Source organism: Sorex araneus, chromosome 5 (genome assembly GCF_027595985.1).
Source record: "Sorex araneus isolate mSorAra2 chromosome 5, mSorAra2.pri, whole genome shotgun sequence".
In the NCBI taxonomy this organism is placed as follows: domain Eukaryota; kingdom Metazoa; phylum Chordata; class Mammalia; order Eulipotyphla; family Soricidae; genus Sorex; species Sorex araneus.
In genome coordinates, this window is record NC_073306.1 from 127,866,401 (window position 1) to 127,873,834 (window position 7,434).

Here is a 7,434-nt window from a genome sequence, read left to right on the forward strand (position 1 = left end):
TATCTCGGTTCTGTCCACCAGCCCCACTTCTGGTGGAGGCAATGCTCCTTAACCCCTGTCATTTGTTTAGCTGACAAACTCTGGGTCCTGTGCTCATCCCAGAATGCTCTGGGCCTGGGGTAGAGCCCCAAATGGACCATCCCTCCACTCAAATCCCAAGCTGAGAAAGTAGCCCTCTAAAGTGTGAAATTCTATAGCTGTGTCTCTCAGATATTCTCACTGAATGAGAGAAACAGAATCTTTGCCAGTGAAAAACCATCTCCCGTTTTATTATTATTATTATTATTATTTGCTTTTTGGGGGGTCACACCCGGCAATGCACAGGGGTTTTCTCCTGGCTCTGCACTTAGGAATCACCCCTGGCGGTGCTCAGGGGACCATATGGGATGCTGGGAATCAAACCCGGGTCGGCGCGTGCAAGGCAAACACCCTCTCCGCTGTGCTATCGCTCCAGCCCCCATCTCCCATTTTAATTCATCTTTCTCTGAATAATGGTGAGGGAGAGAATTTCTCCATGTTTATAGTGACCAGCTATATTTCCTTCCCTCCCCCTTTTTCTTTCTAAATTGCATCTTTGTACTTTGTTTCTACTTCTTGGGGGGAACTTTTATCTTTTTCTGATTAAGTTTTAAGAGCTGTTATCTATTAAAGATACCATGAACTGGTCATCCGTGACAAGTGGTCTGGGAAAGTGGTTAGTGGGTAGAAACTGGAGTCGTGTGGGCTTGTTTTTGAAGTCGAGTGCCTCCCGCTCTTTTTCCTGAAACCTGTCCAGGAACTGTCTTGCTTCTGGAACAGTTGCAACTTTTCCCCGCGTGCCTTAGTGCTGGCAGCATTCTCACCTTCTGTCAATCTTTGTTTTCAGTTGCCTGTGGCGCAAATGCTTCTTTCTCCCAGTTAAACCAAATAGTTTTTAATTTCCAAAAATAAATGTTAAGTTTCTAAACGGTTATTGATAGTATTTAATAATATGAGTCACACTCCTGCTTGTCTGTCCAGAGAATTCTTGTAACTTGCTAAGTCTCAGCTGAACATTTGCAGACCTGCGGGAACGGGAAGTGCCACCTGGGAGGCTAATAGGGTTAGATGAGTTCATGAATATTATTTTTAGTACAGAGGCTGAAGCATAAAACATTTTGTTGTCATTTTGTTTTGTGTTTGGGACACAGCTTGGGGTGCCTAGGGGCTACTGCATTCAGGGATTACTTCTGGGGCTGCTCAGGGGACGATATAGGATGCCCAGGATTGAACCTGGGCCAGCAGCATGCAAGGCAAGTATCTTACCTGCTGTACTATCTTTCTGGCCCTAAAAATATTCTTAAAAATATAAGAATCAAGCTTACCATGTACGGCTCCTTTTTCTTTGGTATTTGGTTATGGAAGTGCCAGCCCTGATTTGGTGTCAAGATTCTAGTTCAGTTTAGCCCATTTCTTCTCTGTGTCCTCAGAGAGCCAGAAATGGAGATAGGGTGGAACCGTAACTTATTATTTTCTGGAGGGGCAAGAAGAGGCTTGGGGCTCTTTTTCCTTTCCTTTTCAAATAAACATATATTTGATTAGTTGCTCGTGGACAAACTAATCAGTTGATGCTTGTATTTATTACAAAATAGTCCTTATGAAAAGTCTAGCTAGCAGTGACCTCTTATACAGTTATAATTTTTCTCTTGTGATAAGAATTTCTAAAATACACTCTCCTGGGGAAGACTGGAGAGCTAGTATACTGGGTAGGGAACTTGCTTTTCATGCCACCAACCCGGGTTCTATCCCTGGCACCCAGTATTTTCCCCTAAGCCCAGCCAGGAATGATTCCTGAGCACAGATCCAGAAGTGCCCGAGAATAGACAACTGGTTAAAGAAACTTTGATACATCTACAAAATGGAATGCTATGCAGCTGTTAGGAAAGATGAAGTTATGACATTTGCTTATAAGTGAATGGTCATGGAGAATATCATGCTAGGTGGAATGAATCAGAAAGAGAGGAACAGACACAGAATGACTGCACTCATTTATTGAATATTAAATAACATAATATGAGACTGACACCCAAGGACAGTAGAGACAAGGGTCAGGAATATTGCTCCATAGTTGGAAGCCTGCCTCATGAGCTGAGGGAGAAGACAGCTGGAATAGAGAAGGGATCACTAAATCAGTGATGGTTGGAGGGATCGTTCAGGATGGGAGATGTGTGCTGAAAGTAGATAAAGAACCAAACATGGCAGTCTCTCAGTATCTATATTGCAAACCATAATGCCCCAAATTAGAGAGAGAGTATGGGGGAAATTGTCTGCTATAGAGGCAGGGGGAGGGCTGGGATGGGGGGGCGAGATACTGGGGACATTAGTTGTAGAAAATGTGCACTGGTGGAAGGATGGGTGTTCAATCATTGTGTGACTGAAACTCAAACATGAAAGCTTTGTAACTGTATCTCACAGTGATTCTATTAAAAAAAAGATGTTCTTATCATACACACACACACCAAAAAAGAGTCCATTTTAATAAACTCATTTTACCTGAATAACTGTAAAAAACACTATCTGCAAGTAAAGTCATGATTTGAGGTTAAAAAAAAATAATAGCTAGTTACACAAAAATCCTCAGTGCACGCTTTCTTTCCTAAAATGTCTTTAGTGTTTGCTCCACTGTTTTCTGGCATTGAATATTGCCGTCGTACAGTCTGATTTGTTTAGAGTTTGTTTTTTTCATTTGATGGAGAGTTGGCTTCCTGGATTCTAATATTTTAATCTCTAAAGTCCAGGCATCCCCCTAGTTTCCATCTCACGTTTCTCATGATGTGAAATTTTCCTGCTCAGACCCTGTCTTCTTTTATTTTAGAACCACTTCTCTCAACTATGATTTTTAAATTCTTCTAGTTTTCTGTTTGCTTTATTCTTTGTGGGATTTGATTTACATAGCTATTGAATCTCCACTGAAATTTTAATAGAATATTAAGAGATTTCTCGGAATCATTTTTAAATGATTTATTTATTTATTGTTTTGTTTTGTTTTGGGCCACACCCAGCAATGCTCAGGAATTATTCCTGTGGTACTGAGGGGACCATATGGGGATGACAGGGCTTGAGCCCGGTGGGCTGTGTGCAAGGCACTATCGCTCCAGCCAATTATTTATTTTTGTTTTGTGGACATTTTTTCTTTTTTACTTTGCTCTCAGGATTTCTTTTCCTTCCTTCCTTCCTTCCTTCCTTCCTTCCTTCCTTCCTTCCTTCCTTCCTTCCTTCCTTCCTTCCTTCCTTCCTTCCTTCCTTCCTTCCTTCCTTCCTTCCTTCCTTCCTTCTTTCTTTCTTTCTTTCTTTCTTTCTTTCTTTCTTTCTTTCTTTCTTTCTCTTTTTCTTTCTTCCTTTTTTCTTTTTGGGTCACACCCGGCGATGCACAGGGGTTACTCCTGGCTCTGCACTCAGGAATTACTCTTGCCAATGCTCAGGGGATTATATGGGATGCTGGGAATTGAACCCGGGTTGGCCGAGTGCAAGGCAAATGCCCTACCCGCTGTGCTCCAGCCCCACTCAGGATTTCTGAAGTGTTTTTGTTCTTTTCTTCAATTTCTCTGCTGAGCTCTTTTAGATTCCATGTTTTTTTTTTTTTTTGGCTTTTCTTTATGGGTCACACCTAGCAGTGCTCAGGGCTTACTCCTGGCTTGTCCTCAGGGATTACTCCTGGCTTGTACTCAGGGGACCACACGAGGTATCTATGTAGAAGGCCAAGGCATTACCACTGTACGATCTCTCTGGCCCCAAATTCCATTATATATTTTCTTGCTACCTTGATCTTTATGCTTTGAGTTTTCTTATTTTTTACTTTCCGACAGTTCTAGGTACCTTCCACTTAACTTTGACGACTTTAAACACTTCTTCCAGGCTATCAATTTTCCTCAACTTGGTGCTGATATTTTACCAGTGGTTTGAGTTTTAAATGCGTCTAGTTATTAATGTTTGGCTCAGCAGTGTTTGGGGGAGGAGGGTCACACAGCGCTCAGGGATCACTCCTGGCTGGCTCAGGGGACCATATGGGGTGTTGGAGATTGAACTGGGGTTGGCCACCTGCAGGGAAAACGACCTATCCTCTTTATTATCACTTCAGCCCCAGAGTTTTAAGTACTCTCAAATGCTCTCTTAAGAATTGCTACTCCAAGAATAGTAGAGATAAGTACCAGGTGGATCACTCCACAGCTTGGAAGCTGGCCTCACATGCTAGGTGAAGAAGCAGCTCTGATAGAGAAGGGATCACCAAGCAAAGGGTGCTAGGCGGGCCCACTAGGGATGGGAGATACGGGCTGAAAATTGACTATAGACCGAACATGATGCCTACTTAATACCTCTGTAGCAAACCACAACACCCAAAAAGAGAGAGCGAGCAAATGGGAATGCCCTGCCACAGAATCAGGGTGGGGTGCAGGGGACAGGGTGGGGGTGGTGGGAGGGATGCTGGGACCATTGGTGGTGGAAAATGGGCACTGGTGGAGGGATGGGCATTCGATCATTGTATGACTGAAACGTAAGCATGAAAACTTGAAGGTCTGTAACTTTGTCTCATGGTGATTCAATAATAATAATAATAATAATAATAATAATAATAATAATAATAAAGAATTGCTACTCTAGTCTTCCTTTTAAAATGGTACTCTTATATTGTTTAATGTGATCCCCCCCTCCTTGTTTTAAAATCAGTATGTTTTGGGGATGCACTGCCGAAAGCAATCTCAGCTGGAAAGTTAGTTTCTTGATTTCTTGGCTCGAGAGCTCCCTCCCCTGTCACTCTCGTGCCAAGGCCGCTAAGAAATTCGGCGCCCTGTTCCCTGATGCGTTTTCTTCCAGTATTGACTCTCCGCAGCTGTGCTTCACGTCTCCTTCACTGGGTCCTGCTCTCCTCAGCTCCCACTCAAGGCGACTCTCTGGGAGGTGAATATCTGCTAAGGTTGATAAATGTAAATCTGAAAGGAGCAGGAGTAGGAATATTGAAAGGAAAAGTTGAGGCACATACTGGGCTGTATTTTTTTTCATTATTTTTTTGGTTCACACTCAGTGATGCACAGGGGTTCTTCCTGGCCCTGCACTCAGGAATTACTCCTGGCAGTGCTCAGAGGAACCATATGGGATGCTGGGGATTGAATCTGGGTCGGCCGAGTGCAAGGCAAAAACTCTACCCGCTGGCCATGCTTTTGCACGGCCGCTTTGCTGCTGAATGACCAAGATCCAGAGCCAGCTACATTACTTCTGGTCCCAGCAAGTGCTTGTAGCCGTGTCTCCAGACTGTGAACTAAGTTTTTGCTCCATGCTGCCCCAGGAAGGGAAATGATGCAATTTCCAACTTAAATCTCCCTGGACTTAATTACTAAAATACAGAAATCCTAAACCGCGTGGCCGCTACTGCGGCCGCGTGACTTTATATCTCTTCATTCTTATCAGTGGAAAACTAATTATCAAATGTTTCCTTGTCAATAGGGCCGTATTTTTGGGGGATAAACTCCAACAAGAATAGTGAGTTCTGTGTTGAAACTCCAACAACAATAGTGAGTTTTGTGTTGCAATATGGAATGTAATCAAGGTAAAGAGAAAATGAAGTGAAATTTATCAGTTATGCAGGTGGGGGTGGGAGGGTTGGGGGTGGGGGTGTGTGAGGTATACTGGGGTTTTTTTGGTGGTGGAATATGGGCACTGGTAAAAGGACGGGTGTTTGAGCATTGTATAACTGGGACATAAACCTGAGAACTTTGTAACTTTCCACATGGTGATTCAATAAAATAAATTAAAAAAAACAAAGTCCCCCCCAAAATGTTACTGTATGATCTATATACCGAAATTTATTCACTTGTATTCAAATTTAGCTTTATTTGATTGCAGTTTTATTTTTTATTTTATGTTATCTCTACAGAGAATCTAAAAATCTTAGTAAAGAATCTAAAAAAATAACAAAAAACTCTACCCGCTGTGCTGTTGCTCCAGTCCACTGGGCAGTATCTTAGTCAACGTGCATTTCAAGTGCCCCCAGCACAAGCTGTCAATCAAGTGCCCACCCTTTCCAGGCTTTCGCGTTCAGGATTTTGATTTTTCTTTTTATTCCTTTGTTTGGGGGCCACATCTGGTGGTTTGCGGGGCTTACTCTTAGCTCTGTGCTCAGGGATGCCTCCTGGTGGGCTCAGCAGGAGCAGACGGGGTGCCTGGGATGGAATCTGGGCCAGCCGCATGCCTGCCTTACCTGTTATACAACCGCTCCAGCCCCTCACTGGATTTCTGAGGTGATTTAACTTCCTTCACTGCAAAACACGCATACAGTAGCTAGATTCTTTGAACTACCTAGACTGAGTTCTTTTGCCTACGTCAGAGTCATGCCTGACACACACTATCATAATACATTTCATATACTAATGGCTGCAGTCTCCTTTCTCATCCTTGCATTACAGGTAACAATACAGAGCTGTCCTGGGTAGGGGAAGCAGCTCAGATGGTTGGAGCATGTGCTTTGTATGGGGTTGGCTCTGGTTTGATCCCTGCACATGGCCCGTTGAACACCCCTGAGGGTCACACTGTCGTCATCAAGCCAAAAGTAGCCCCTGAGCACTGCCAGGCGTGGCTACCCACAAAACCACAGAGAACACACACACACACACACACACACACACATATTTCTATCCAATTCAATTATGCTGTTTTCACATGATTCCTGTGTTTTTAATTCTTATTGCTTATTTTAATTTTCTTCATATTTTCACATCCCAGCTCTTCTGACTTTTTTGTGACAAGTGAAAAAAAATCAGAAACAAGATGTGTGGATCATGCTTGTTCTCTTTGTCCCCAGTACCAGGATAAAACCAGTGTTAGCAGCATGGACTATTTTCTTTCATACTTGTCCTTTTTCATGCATAAGTACAACCACATACAAGAGTCTAGATGTTTCTATTGAACTATACTCAACTGTTTTCATTTCTGTTGTTAAGATTTTATGGACTTAGCTAGAAAACAGTAGATAGAAATCTAGTGATGTTTCTTCTTTTTCAAATATGTGTGTATATAATAAAATATAATCCTATCAGACCAATGGGATTTTTGGTGGAGATAGCATGTTTATCCTTTATTTGCCTCCTGTCTTCTCACTCCTTCTTAACCTTTACCATCTATCAAGTCTCAGGGAACCTATATTAAATAGTACTATAATAGACAGCCTTACTCCTATACATTGTTTAATATAACCACATAAAAAACATAGTATCCCTGATTGCAAACATCTGATTTGGGACTCTTATAATTGCACATTCATCCAAAATTGTTTCAATACGATTTTATCACAATTTCTGCAATTTGAAGTAAATTTTTATATCAGTTAGAATCTTTCTTTCTTTTCTTTTTTCTTTATTTCTTCATTTCTCTCTTCCTTCCTTCCTTCCTTCCTTCCTTTCTTCCTTCTTTCTCTCCCTTTCCTTT